This window comes from Gossypium hirsutum, chromosome A06 (assembly GCF_007990345.1).
Source record: "Gossypium hirsutum isolate 1008001.06 chromosome A06, Gossypium_hirsutum_v2.1, whole genome shotgun sequence".
In the NCBI taxonomy this organism is placed as follows: Eukaryota; Viridiplantae; Streptophyta; class Magnoliopsida; order Malvales; family Malvaceae; genus Gossypium; species Gossypium hirsutum.
The window spans coordinates 13,342,912-13,356,947 of NC_053429.1; the positions used below are offsets into that span (position 1 = coordinate 13,342,912).

The following is a 14,036-nucleotide window of genomic DNA, read 5'->3' on the forward strand; positions in this document are numbered from 1 at the left end:
TTTAGCATTGGATGCAAATGGAAATGTTTTACAATGGATTGAATGCACATACGAGAATGGTGGTTGATGCATCTACCAATGGGACTTTGCTTGATAAATCATATAATGAGGCATATGATATTCTAGGTAAGATAGTAAACAATGATTATCAATACCCCACTACAAAAGTAGAGACTGGCAGAAGAGTTGTGGGAGCAATGGAACTTGATGCAATTACTTCCCTAACAACTCAGGTATCATCTTTAATGAATATGATTAAAACACTGAAAAGACTAGTTGTAGTGTAGGGAATGAAAGTAGCTAAGTTAGCATGTGTTTATTGCAGAGAAGATCATGTTTTTTTATGAATGTCCATCGAATCTAGCCTCAGTTTATTATATAGGGATTTTTAATCGCGACAGCAACATATATTCCAACACATATAATTCGAGGTGGAAGCAACATCCCAATTTCAGTTGGAGTAATTAAGGGGTGGGAAATTCCAGCAATGTTATTCGATAGAATATTGCAAGTGAACCACTTGTATACAATCAACCCATGCCACAACAAAATGCTTAGCAAAATTTAGCTTGGAGTTCTTCATCTATGGAAAATCTATTAAAGGAATATATGGCAAAGAATGATACTACCAGTCAAAGTCAAGTTATATCTCTAAGAGTCTTAGAGAATCAAGTAGGGCAAATTGCCAAAGCATTAAGCTCAAGAACACAAGGACTAGTACCGAGTGATACCAAAAATTCATGATCTTAAGGGAAGGAACAGTGCAAAGCCATTGTACTCAGAAGTGGTACGCAGCTACCAGGAGTTGTTAGTAGCACCATTATTGAAGAAAATAGCTTAGATTTCACAAATACGAAGAATTCAGAACCAGTAATGGAGCAGGCTACAAAAGAAAAGAGTAACCAAAAAAATGTTGAAATAGATTCATCTTGTATTGCCAATAAAAATGACACGGCAAAACAACCTCAACAATTGGAAAGAAAGCCACCTCCACCTTTTACTCAGCATTTCCAAAAATATAAGTAAGATTTTCAATTCAAGAAATTCTTGAATGTCCTAAAGCAATTACATAGCAACATATCATTGGTGGAAGCATTTGGAATAAATGCCCAACTATGTGAAATTCATGAAATATATCTTATCAAAGAAGAGAAGGTTAGAGGAGTTCGAGACCGTTGCTCTCACTGAAGGGTGCACAACAATGCTGAGAAACAAAATGCCACCAAAACTAAAGGTCTAAGGAGTTTACTATACCTTGCTCTATTGGAAAGCATTAAGTAGGCAAAACATTATACGACTTAGGTGCAAGTATAAACCTAATGCCTATGTCTATTTTCAGGAAGCTGGGAATAGGGAAGACAAGACCTACAATTGTCACATTGCAATTAGCTTATTATTCATATTCAGATCCAGAAGGTAAAATAGAAGACGTGTTAATTAGAGTTGACAAATTTATTTTTCTAGCATATTTTATTATTATGGAATGTAAGGTTGATAAAGAGGTTCCAACAATACTTGGGAGACCTTTCCTAGCAACTGGTAGAACATTAGTTGATGTACAAAAAGATGAATTGACTATGAGAGTTAATGATCAATAGATAACCTTTAATGTTTTCATTGCTATGGAGTGTGCAGATAAAGATGAAGAATGTCATGTTGTTAAGATTGTTGACTCAATAGTTTAGGAAAACTTTGCAAAATTTTATCATAACAATTTTAATGATGATGTAGACTTATTTGAGTTAATTGAAGCAAAAATGATTGAAGAGCTTGGGGAATTGATGGAAGCTAAGGAAATTGATAATGGATCAATGAGAAGTTTTGAATCATTAAATTTATTGGATTGTTCTTTTAAACCTCCTCAGCCATATATAGAAGATCCTCAAATGTTGGAATTAAAGCTTTTGCCAATATATCTGAATCATGCTTACTTGGGAGATAACAACACATTTCCTATAGTTATTTCTGCGGCATTGACATAGATCAAGAGGCTCAATTGTTGAAAGTTTTAAATAAATCTAAGAAGGCATTGGGGTGGACAACTGTTGATATCAAGGGAATCAGTCCAACAATCTACATCATAAGATATTATTAAAGGATTGTCATGGAAAATTTATCAAGCAACAAAGAAGACTGAATCTTATTATGAAGGAATTATATACCCAATTTCTGATAGTTCTTGGGTGAGCCCTGTTCAATGTGTACCTAAGAAGGGGGTGTCACCATGATAAGCAATGATAACAACAAACTCATTTTTACTCGTACTGCCATAAGATGGAGGGTTTGTATGGACTATCAGAAACTCAACAAAGCAACAAAGAAGGACCGCCATTTATCAACTAGATGTTAGATAGACTAGCAAGGGAAAACCTTCTATTGTTAGATAGATGGTTATTTAGGGTACAACTGATAACTCTTGAAAAGAGTTATATTTAAGGCCTTTAAATAGAATTAATTGGTTGTAAATGCATTTGTATTTTTAGGATATTTTTAGAACATTGCACAACAAAGCTTGGATTGTGATATAATGGTCATTATTTGTTACTTTTATCACTTGAGGAGGAAATGTGTGGTTTTGTGTGAATATAGGTTTAAAAAGAGTAAGAAGATGAAGAGGGAAAATAAATAAAGTGAAACATTATCTGGCAATTGGTAAGATTGATTGCCATGGCAATTTTGGGAAGATGACTCAACACTCTATCCACGTCATACCAGAAAATCCAACTTGAAAAGACGAATGAAAAAAATGTGCTGAGGTGGGATGGATCTACCTAATAAAAAAAGGAGAGAGAAGAAGAAAAAGAGAGGAGAATTTGTGTGAGAAAAAGACTAGTGACAACAATCTTCTCTCTACATAGAGAAAAACTCCATTAGAGAATTTTAGAGAAAGAAAGAGTAGCAACTACAGAAAGCAGAATACAAATATGAAGAAGGAGAAAAGAAATCTATCTTGGATTCACGTACGATCAGAAGATAAAAGAAAAGATGGAGTGTGGCGAGAAATCTTGCAATTCTGCCTTTAATTTTCCTGATTTTTGTGATTCAAACTTCTTTAAATGTTAATGATTGATTTAGATTTGGTGTTTACTTTTCCACTCATGAACTAAATCTTTTCTCAGTTGAGTTATTTGGGTGGAGGTTATTATCTTTAATGTTCATGATTTGAGATTGCCTATATCACTGTTTCATTCGATTTATGCCTATTTTAAATATATGCATGCAAGCTCTAAACATAGCTGATTGTATGCTATGTTCATTGATGTATTTTTAATTCCGAAAAGGTTAAATATATTGGATCTAGAATCATTTGATGCAAGTGAATGTTTTATAGAATATTTGTAGTACTCTAGACATAGATGTTGCGAGTTGTGCAGAGAAGAATGTTCATTGCAATTATTAATCCAGAGTTCTGTAGACATATAGTAATTTAGATTTTTAGCTTAAATCTAGCTATCGAAAGAGGGAGGCTATAGTAGTAACTCTCTCAGCAGTTGATTAGACAATATTTTTCCATGACATTATTTTGATATGAGCATTTCACCTGAATAATTCCAGCCTTATTCATTCAACAACAGAATTACTATTACTTTTCTCTATAAAATTCCACTACATTTTATTTGTCATATCTATTCTTTGTTTCTAGCATTAAATTACATTAATCCATTATATCGACATCTTATTCAATTTAAGACTATTTCCTGCTATTTAGTATAGTTAATAGGATTATAATAGCTTAATCAATCTCTTACCAATTTTCGATCCCTATGGAGACGATACTTACTTATCACTTTATTACTTGAATGACGTGTGTATTTGTACAAATGCATTAGTTATTTACACGCAACAACAACCAAATTGCCATAGCTCCTATTGATCAAGAGAAGACCATATTCACATGTCTTTATGGAACTTTTGCATTCTGATGAATGTTGTTTGGATTATGTAATGCCCTTGCAACATTTCAGTGTTGTATGATGGCAATATTTTGGATATGGTAGAGAAATCTTTTGAAGTTTTTATGGATGACTTTTCAGTTTTTGGTGATACCTTTGAAGATTGTTTAAAAAATCTAGAGTTAGTTCTTTGTCGGTGTGAAGAAACTAACCTTGTTATTAATTGGGAGAAATGCTACTTCATGGTTTGTGAAAGCATTATTTTGGGACATAAAATTTCTCAACAAGGTATTGTTGTTGACAAAGGAAAGGTTGGGGTTATTGAGAAATTGCCACCACCCTCCACAGTTAAAGGTATTCGTAGTTTTCTTGGCCATGCAAAATTCTATTGATGATTTATCAAAGATTTTTTAAAAATATCAAAACCCCTAATGTACATTGTTAGAACAAAACAGATCTTTCAATTTGGATAGGCCGTGCTTACAAGCATTTGAGGAATTGAAAAATAGCTAGTCACAGCACCAATAGTCATAGCACCAGATTGGACTTTACATTTCAAACTTATTTGTGATGCTAGTGATTTTCTCGTAGGAGCAGTATTAGGGCAAAGAAAGGATAATGTATTTCATCGACCACTAAGAAGGAGCTGTTAGCTGTGGTTTTATACAGACCACTCTGCTATTATGTACTTGGTGACCAAGAAAGATGCCAAGCCTAGATTAATTCGATGGATACTACTACTATAGGAATTTGATCTAGAAATTAGAGATAGGAAAGGCACAGAAAATAAAGTGGTTAATCACTTGTCTTGAATTGAGGTAGGAAATGAAGATGGTAATATTCAGTGCATTTAGGATGATTTCCCAGATGAGCAACTATTATTTTCCATGACATTACCATGGTATGCTGATATCGCCAATTTTTTGGTAGTGGGCTACTACTACTTGAGCTCACAATTCAAAGACGAAGGAAATTTATCCATGATGCCATGCAGTATTATTGGTGTGAGCAGCTTTTATTCAAACATTGTGCAGGCCAGATAATTCAAAAGTGTGTTCCAAATGACGAGATTCAAAGTATTTTATATATTGTCAATTAGCACCATACGGAGGACATTTTGGGGGGATGAGAACTCTGTAAAATTTCTCCAATCTGGTTTTTATTGGTCAACCTTGTTTAAAGATGCTCATGAATTTTGCCAAACTTGTGATTGCTGTCAAAGAACTAGAAATTTATCGAGAATGTATGAAAGGCCCTTGCAAACTATTTTTTAGAAGTGGAACTATTTGAGGTATGAAGAATTGATTTTATGGGTCCATTCCCACATTATTAGGGCAATGTATACAAACTTTTAGCTGTTGATTATATCTCTAAGTGGGTTGAGTTTGTTGCTTTACCAACGAATGATGCCAAATCAATACAAAAATTTCAACGTAAAAATATTTTTACTAGGTTTGGTACCCCTCATGCTCTAATTAGTGATGAAGGTTCACACTTTGACTGATAATTAGTTGCTAATACTCCTAACAGGTATGGCGTTTAGCATAAAATTGTCATGGCATACCATCCCTAGAAAAATGGATAGGCAAAAGTCTCTAACAGAGAGATTAAAATTTTTTTGGAGAAGGTAGTCAATCCCACCTGCAAATATTGGTCATCCAGATTGGATGAAGCTTTGTGGGCATATTGCGCTGCGTTCAAGATACCATTGGGGATGTCGTGTTTTTGACTTGTTTATAGGAAGCCCTGCCATTTGCTCATTGAAATTGAACATAAGACATATTGGGAAATTAAGAAATTGAATACGAATTGGAGTGCTGCTACTACTAATCGCCTATTGGAGTTGAATGAGATGGAAGAATTCAGAGCACAAGCTTATGAGAGTGCCAAGATGTACAAAGAAAAGACTACCTGATGGCATGACAATAAGATTTTTCCACAATAATTTGCACCTGGACAACAAGTCTTGTTATTTAATTCCATGCTTAAATTGTTTTCTAGAAAATTAAAACCTCGTTGGTCTGGCCCATTTAAGATGGTGCAAGTCTGTTCTCATGGAGCTGTAGTAGTCAAACACAGCAAGGCTAGTTCTACTTTCAAAGTCGATGGCCAACGATTAAAGCATTACTTTAGAGCTCCTATAATTTGTGATAAAAATTCCATCATTTTTTGAGTTGCTTAATATTTTTTTCCTGCACTATTTTTATTCATTTTTTTGTTTTGAATTTGTTTAATTTCTTCAATAAGTTTACTTAACTGTTATTTTCTTTTGTTGCAAGCACATTATGGCCCAGGTTTGCAGAAATTAGCTCATTCAATATATTAGTTAATTTTTGGTTTAATAATTTTTCTATTATTTTTCTTTTTCTAGCTTAATTTTTTCTGTGTCAAGGCACAACTTTAGGTTAATCTTACCCCTACGTCATTGTTATATTTCCTCTCACGTCTTACCCTAGTCGGTTAATTTCTTTTCTAAATTCTTTCTGTTTCACCTTCTTTACCCTTCTTTGTTTTTACTCCATAAAACTATAAAGGTCTCACCTTTTTCATTTTCCAATCATTATTTTCTCTAAAATGGCTCGCCAAGCACAATTTTCTTCTACCTCTGTGCACCCGAGGACATTTTTTAGCAAAATAGTAGAAGAAAAATATACCCAGAACATATCAAAGAGGCTATTTTGCATGGAAAAAAGTTTTCGTTTCCAAGATGCCCCATTTATGGGCTACTCTGAAGCGATTTTTTCGATCGTGGAGAAGCATGGGTGGAAAATCTTCTGTCTCCACCTCGATGATGTTCTCACCAAGGTAGTAAAAGAATTTTATGCTCATCTCACCTTTCTGATGGTCGCTAAACTAACTAAAAACTTGACTAAGGCAAACGCACATATCGAACAGTAGTATAGTTATGGTGAGACCAGAAATATTGTATCTACAAGGACTAAAAGTACTAGTAATTACTATCTTTTTATTATCTAGCCTAAAAATTAAAGGCATGTTTTTAAACTAAGGCTAATTATCTAAGTAACTAAAAACGTGATAGAGATTAAAGTTGGAAAATACTTTTGGAAAACCGATGGAGAAGACAATACCCAAGGAAGAATCCACCGAGACTTCACTTATTACTTCTGAATTAGAGATTTATTCACTTGACTTAATCCGTAGAAATCCCTGATTTATGTTATTATCTCTCTCGAGACTAAAAACAATTGACTTTAGGTTGATTAACTGAAATCTCTTTCTAATTAAAACCCCTATTGTCACATTAACTCGTTTTATGGGCTCCCTTATTAGATTTGAATCTAATCCGGCAGATTTGTGTCGTCCTATCTCTTGGATCGCATGCAACTCCGTTTAATTATGGGGGATCTATTATTAAACAGGGACTTTTGCTCCGCTGAATAAGCACATCAAAACCTGGATTAATATCCTAAAATATTAAAACAAAGATTATAACTCACAATTAAGAATAAGAACAAGTATTTATCAAAAAATTCAAATAGTAATAAGATCTGGCTTAGGCTTCATCTCCCTTAGGTATTTAAGGAGTTTAGTTCATAATGATAGGGGAAAACATTTCAAATTTGGGAAAACAACAAAATATAAAGAAACCCAAAGAACTTCTAAGGAAATTGAATGGAGATCTTCAGTCTTAAAGTAGATCCTATTTCCGAGCTGATTTTGATGGCTGTCTTCGAGTATTTTCTGCTTTCTCCTCTCCGTCTCCCCTTTTGATCCTCTTCTAGGGTGTTTATATAGACTTTGGAATGCTTCCAAACCCTCCAAATTAGCCTTTTTTGAGTAGAATTAGACTTAGGCTTGATAGGGATACGGCCGTGTGCCACGCCTGTGTGTAATTTTGAGTTGGTTTTTAGTCGACACGACCATGCCACACGGGCGCATGGCATGCCCGTGTGTCTCAAACAGGCGTGTGGTTTACCCGTGTGAAAGTGCCTAGGCCGTGTGAAATACTGAGATAAGCCTATTTTGTCTGTTTTTTGGCCCGTTTCTTGCTCTTTTCACCTTCTTATACTCACCCGAGTATAAAACATGAAATTAAAGGATTAAGAGCATCAAATTCATTAAATCTTTTGATAAACCTTATAAACATATGCCAAGCATGGGGTAAAAATATGTATATATTATGATTTATCAATTATCGCCACACTTAAGCATTTGCTTGTCCTCAAGCAAAATCCTCAACTCATGATTAAAATTAATTCTTCTTAACTTATAATTCTCATCAATAATGTTTTGAAATAATCCATAAATAATCATACATTTAGAATTCAACTAAAAGAACATTAAAGTTTCAAACAATCCAAGTTGAGCATTTTAATTATAAAATCATAGGTATCTCCCCTTATCTAAATAATTATCTTTAATTCCAAATTGACAAGAGTTGACATCCTCACTAAAGATTCACTCAATTTACTCAAAGTGTTTAAGATTCAATAATTAATCACTAAATAGTCAAACATGAAAAGTTATTACCATAGGCTTGCATGAAAATTAAATCTCCATACTATAAATGAGATGATACACGAATCAAAAGGTCTTTAACAAGGTTGTAATAGGGCTTGGGTTAAAGGTATGGATGAAGGCTGAAAAAGAGGGTTAGAATCGAGATTAATTTAATAAATTACCCAACTTAAAGGAATAAAGCTAATTACTGAACTACAAACAAGTGTCAGAATTGGAACTTTCTAAGATGAAGTGAGCTTTCCCTTAATAATAATAACTTTAACTTATCCAAGCTCTTTAAGACAATATGTAATTGAATGAATATAAATATACGGTTTTTTTTAAGAATAAGAATAAGTACAATAATGGAAAGTACATAATAAGAAATATTTCAGCAACTAAATGAACGAACATAGTTAGGTAACTAATTGAATCAAATCTCGATAAAAAGGGAGTCAATAAAAAGGAAGAAATTCTTAACGAATCAAAAAGGGTTACTTTGTTGGTTAACATTAAGGGGAAAATCAAGAAACAATGGTTAAGGCTCAAAGGGGTTCACTAAGGGTCAATTATGTGGGTAGGCCTTTTATGAGGTAAGTGGGTTAAAACCTAAGTGCCTTTATCATCTCAGTATATCAAATCAAAGGTGTGGTCTTGACATGCATAATCGAAGCAAGTTCTAGAAAAACAAATCAATGGTGACTCACTCATAACCAATAAAATAAGTGAGTAAGAAAGATATATGCTCTAAAAGGCTCAAAATCTCATGAAAATTATGGGTGTTTGATGTAAATTCAAAACTTCAAGATAATACCTCAATTCAGGGAAACAACCTAGCAATTTTACTTCCCAAAAGTCAACTTATCATGCTTGCTTCTCTAATGTCTTAAAGTTTAAACAATCAATGCATAATTGCCTATGATTTAATTCAAAACATATTGAAAAAAAATTATAAATCAATCAGAATTTACTCTAATAATAATATGAGAAAATTACTTGAGAACGAGATAAAAATTCAAGGATTTTCTGATAATCATATAAATAACCTCCCCACATTTAAGATGTACATTGTCCTCAATGTACAAAGATAGATAACAATAGACGCATAATATCATAAGAGAGGGAGAGAAGAGAAACTGCCCTAATTTTTTGGATGGAATCCTTGGAAAAATGAAAGTGAAAATTGTAGATATGGCCAATGATGTGTATGAGTTGGAGCTACTATTAAGAAAATAAACACAACTGTAAAGAGAATTAAAGGGTTACTCAATAATAGCTACCAAGATAAACATAATTTAAAAGTATAAACGACAATTCTTAAATAAAAATAAAAATAAAAATAAAGTGAAAAATAAAAGATAAAAAATAAATGGACTCAAAAGTCCTCATCGGTAGATGGATCTTGAGGTGGTGGTGGTGGTGGAGGCGAGATGTTGAAGTGCTGACAGATCTGCTGTAGAGTCGCCTCGATGCTGATGAACCTCACAAAACACTGTTGCTCGAAGCGAGTGAGTCGGTTGGATATATTGATCAAAGTAGTTGTAGTAGGTCAATGACTCTGTAGTGGCGGTGGGTGTGGGTCCTCGTGATGAGGAGGGTTATCATTAGTAATGTCCTCTTGCTCATCTTGGTTATCAGAGTGAATGAGTCTATATTGAGGGGAGTCGAATCCACGGCGTCGCTCTATCATCCTCATATGGATCATACTAGAAATTCCCTGAGGAGACATCTGGCCTACTAGTACGAGTGTTGATGATATCTCTGGAGTGCCAAAGAGGCCGAAGTGTCGAGTGAGGCGAGTCATGTAAAGGCCAAGGAAAATGGGGCCCCTCCTATGGCTGTCTGTCTGGTGGTGAAAAGCAAGGGCAATAAAGTATGCCAAATCAAATACATGACCAGTCGCTATGCTCAATAAGAAGTAAGCGTCGGTGGTGCTAACGACGCCAGTGCTCTCTCTCTTCCCAGTCAAGGTGTGAGCCAAGATAGCATGGATGTAGCATAATGCTGGGGGAAAAGAAGTCGCCTTTAAGCAACTTGCATCATAGTGAACAGTACTCGCTGTAAGGTTGGTCCAACAGCATGAGGGCAAGTGGTGTATGTGACGGTGAAGATGTAGAAAAACATCGGAAGCCATAAACTCCTCTATGTAGAGGCCCAAAGCAGCTCCAAACTCTGGTACACTCATGTGTCTTACGAGTCCACCAAGTCTAAAAGTGATAGTACTGGTCTTGTCATGGGTATTCATCACATGCCAATGCACTGAATAATGAAAACAAATAAACACTAAAAACAAACCGAACATCATTAACGACTAACTAAATCCACAAATATATCAAAAGAACCTATGATTAAAACAGTGAACGAAGCAAATGAAAAAAAAACAAGAATCAATGGAGGGAGATCCCAAATCTACTGTTAATAAGAGGCAGAAATTTCCAAACGAATACTAGAAAAATAAAAAATATTAGTAAATCAATAAAATAGACTAAAATAAAATAATAAAGAAAAATATAATGAAAATCAAGAAAATTGAAAATTGACTGTTATGGTTTGAGTGGACGGCGGCTAGGTGGTCAACGGTGGTGCGCGAAATAGGGAAGGGTAAGGCTGGTTCAACGCTAGTGGTTGAGAGGATGGGTGGTTAGATTGGGTTCATAGGGAGTGGGTGTTTGCACGCAAGGGGAGGAAAGGGAGAAGGGGCTGCGATTTGGTGTGGGCATGGAAGGGAGAGAGATGCGTCAGGTGTGCGATGGTGGGGGGTTTGGGGCTGGTCAGAGGACAGGGATAAAAGCTGTAGCGGCTAGGGGTTGAAGAAGAGGAGAAAAAGACAAAATAGGGAAAAAATAAAAAAAGAGATTAGGGTTTAAATGGGGACACGATCGTGTGAGACCCGTGTTAGGCCATACAGTCGTGTCACATGCTCGTGTTGTTCATGGCTAGCCCGTGTTGTTGTGAAAATTAAATGCTCATTCCTCACACGGCCTGGGACTCGCCCGTGTTGTCAGGCCGTGTGGTTCACACGGCCGTGTCGCATGGACGTGTGTTATGTCCTTCGCTTCTCCCACACTGGTGTGGTATCCCACACGGGCGTGTGACCGAACACACGGCCGTGTGCCTAGCCCGTGTAGCTTTCTAACTTGTTTAAAATTTGAAAATTTAAGCTCCAAGTTTCACATGGCTGTGTGGATTTATTGCAGACCGTGTGCATGTCGATTTTTCTTGAAATTTCAGCCCTATTTCCACACGGCCAAGGACACGCCTGTGTGTCCAAGCCGTGTGGGTCACTTACCTACATAAAAAAAATGAAAAATAGATAAAATAAATCGGTTAGTGGTGTTAGTGATTGGATTGCCTCCCGAGAAGCGCTTATTTAAATTCTAAGCTCAACTTACCTCATATTTGCATGATCATGGTGGTTCGAGGAGTTGAAACTCCTCATTCCTACTATCAATCGTATCAAAATAAGGTTTAAGACGAGTACTATTTACCTTAAAAGTGCCAAATTTGGAATGAGTTACCTCGACTGTACCATATGGGAAAACATTTAATATCTTAAAAGGAATTACTTCATTAGGTTCAAAAGTGGCAACACAAGGGTTTGCTTCATCTAACAGTACTTTGTCTCTGACCTTCAATTGATTTGATTCACCTTTAAGTTTGTCATGACACTAATTTGGTTCATCGTGTATTCTCGGTTTCTCCTTAACTTTTGTTCGGCATTCATCGAGTTTCTCGATTTGTAATCTTTGTTCCTCAAGATTTTTTCTTGGCTCCATCACTTTATACCTTGGGATTTCCTGTACAGAAGTTTAAACCAAGATGTTATTCTCATTGAAAGAATTCATAATATCATCTCGATCACTAGATAGTCTGATGGAATCACGAGCTTGAAGTGTAATCGTGCGATCGCCTACACGAAGCGTTAGTTCTCTTGTACCAACATCAATAATAGTTCTAGCAGTTGCTAAAAATGGTTTACCCAAAATTAAGGGTACGCCATTGTCCTCATCCATGTCTAAAACAACAAAGTCTACTGGGAATATGAATTTGTCAATCTTAACGAGTACGTCCTCAACAATACCTCTAGGAAATCTAATAGTTTTATTCGCTAGTTGTATACTCATCCTAGTTTGTTTAGGTTTCCCAATACTTAGTTGTCTAAACATTTTATAGGGAATGACATTTTTACTTGCCCCTAAATCGGCTAAAGCATTATCAACCTTTAAACTACCGATTAAATAAGGAATAGTAAAACTCGTTGGATCCTTTAACTTGTTGGGTAGTTTATTTTGTAAAATTGCCGAGTAGACTGTATTTAATTTCACATGTGACGAATCATCTAACTTTTGTTTGTTTGCTAGAAGCTCCTTTAAAAATTTCACTGAATTGGGCATCTGCGAAAGAGCTTCAATAAATGGTAATTTAATATGTAACTTTTTTAAGATGTTAAGAAATTTACGGAATTTTTCGTTGTGTGGTCTTTCTTTGCAGCTTTAGGGTATAGCTCGTGAAGTGTGTATTCTCTGCTTACCAGTTTTTGTTTGTCCTGGCTTTCGTCCACCTTGTTTTGTCTTACCATAGTTTCTTACCTTGGTTCTAGTGTGGACTCAACTAACCCTTCTTCATATTGAACAGTAATCGCATGAAGCTGCTCTCTTGGGTTAGCCTCAGTGTTGCTGGGTAAGCTACCTTGTGTTCTTTCTGAGATTAGCTTAGCAAGCTGACCTATTGAGTCTCGAGACTTTGAATTGACGCTTGCTGATTTTTAAGTGCAGTTTCAGTGTTCTGAAAATGGGTTTTTGCTACTAAAATAAACTTTGTCATCATCTCTTCAAGGTTCGGCTTTTTCTCTTGTTGGTAAGGTTTTCGTTGGAAGCCTGGAAAAAGTGGTGGTCTCTGATTCCCTTGGCCTCCCCATGAAAAATTTGGGTGGTTCCTCCAACCTGCATTATAAGCGTTACTGTAAGGATTATTTTGAGGACGAGGATTATTACCCATATAATTCATTTGCTCGTTCTCTATGTTGAGGCCGTAGGGTGGGTATTCTGAACTGCTCATTCCACCTCCACTTGCATCAGACTGCATTACTGGATGTACCTGCGTAGAAACAAATAAACCATCAATCTTTTTATTCAAGAGTTCTACCTGATTTGAATGCATAGTAACCGAGTCGACATTAAAAACGCTAGTTGCTTTTGTCGGCTTTGTCCTCATGACTTGCCACTGATAATTTTTCTGTGACATCTCTTTTATGAACTCATAAGCCTCTTCAGGTGTCTTATTATTGATAGTTCCTCCAGCAGCTGCGTTGATCATTTGTCTAGTTGAGGGATTCAAACCATTGTGGAAAGTTTGAACTTGTAGCCAAAGAGGTAACCCATGGTGAGAGCACCTTCTCAATAAATCCTTGTATCTCTCCTATGCATCATAAAGTGTTCCTAAATCCATCTGCACAAAAGAAGAGATATCATTCCTCAACTTTGCCGTTTTAGCCGGCGAAAAATATTTAAGTAAGAAATTTTCGATCATTTATTCCCAAGTAGTGATTGACCCTTGTGGTAACGAGTTTAACCACTGTTTAGCCTTATTTCGTAATGAAAAGGGAAATAACCGAAGGCGAATGGCATCGTCAGAAACGCCATTGATCTTAAAGGTGTCAAAAAATTCCATAAAATTTGCTAA

The 14,036-nt window shown here is 35.6% G+C and overlaps 1 non-coding gene across 1 annotated transcript; it reads left to right on the forward strand.

Annotated features, from left to right (window-relative positions):
- Window positions 1–13,728: 13,728 nt before the first annotated feature.
- On the forward strand, window positions 13,729–13,835 carry LOC121231462 (small nucleolar RNA R71). The gene has a single exon (XR_005929521.1). It is a non-coding gene; the product is annotated as a small nucleolar RNA R71 (small nucleolar RNA).
- The last annotated feature ends 201 nt before the right edge of the window (window positions 13,836–14,036 follow it).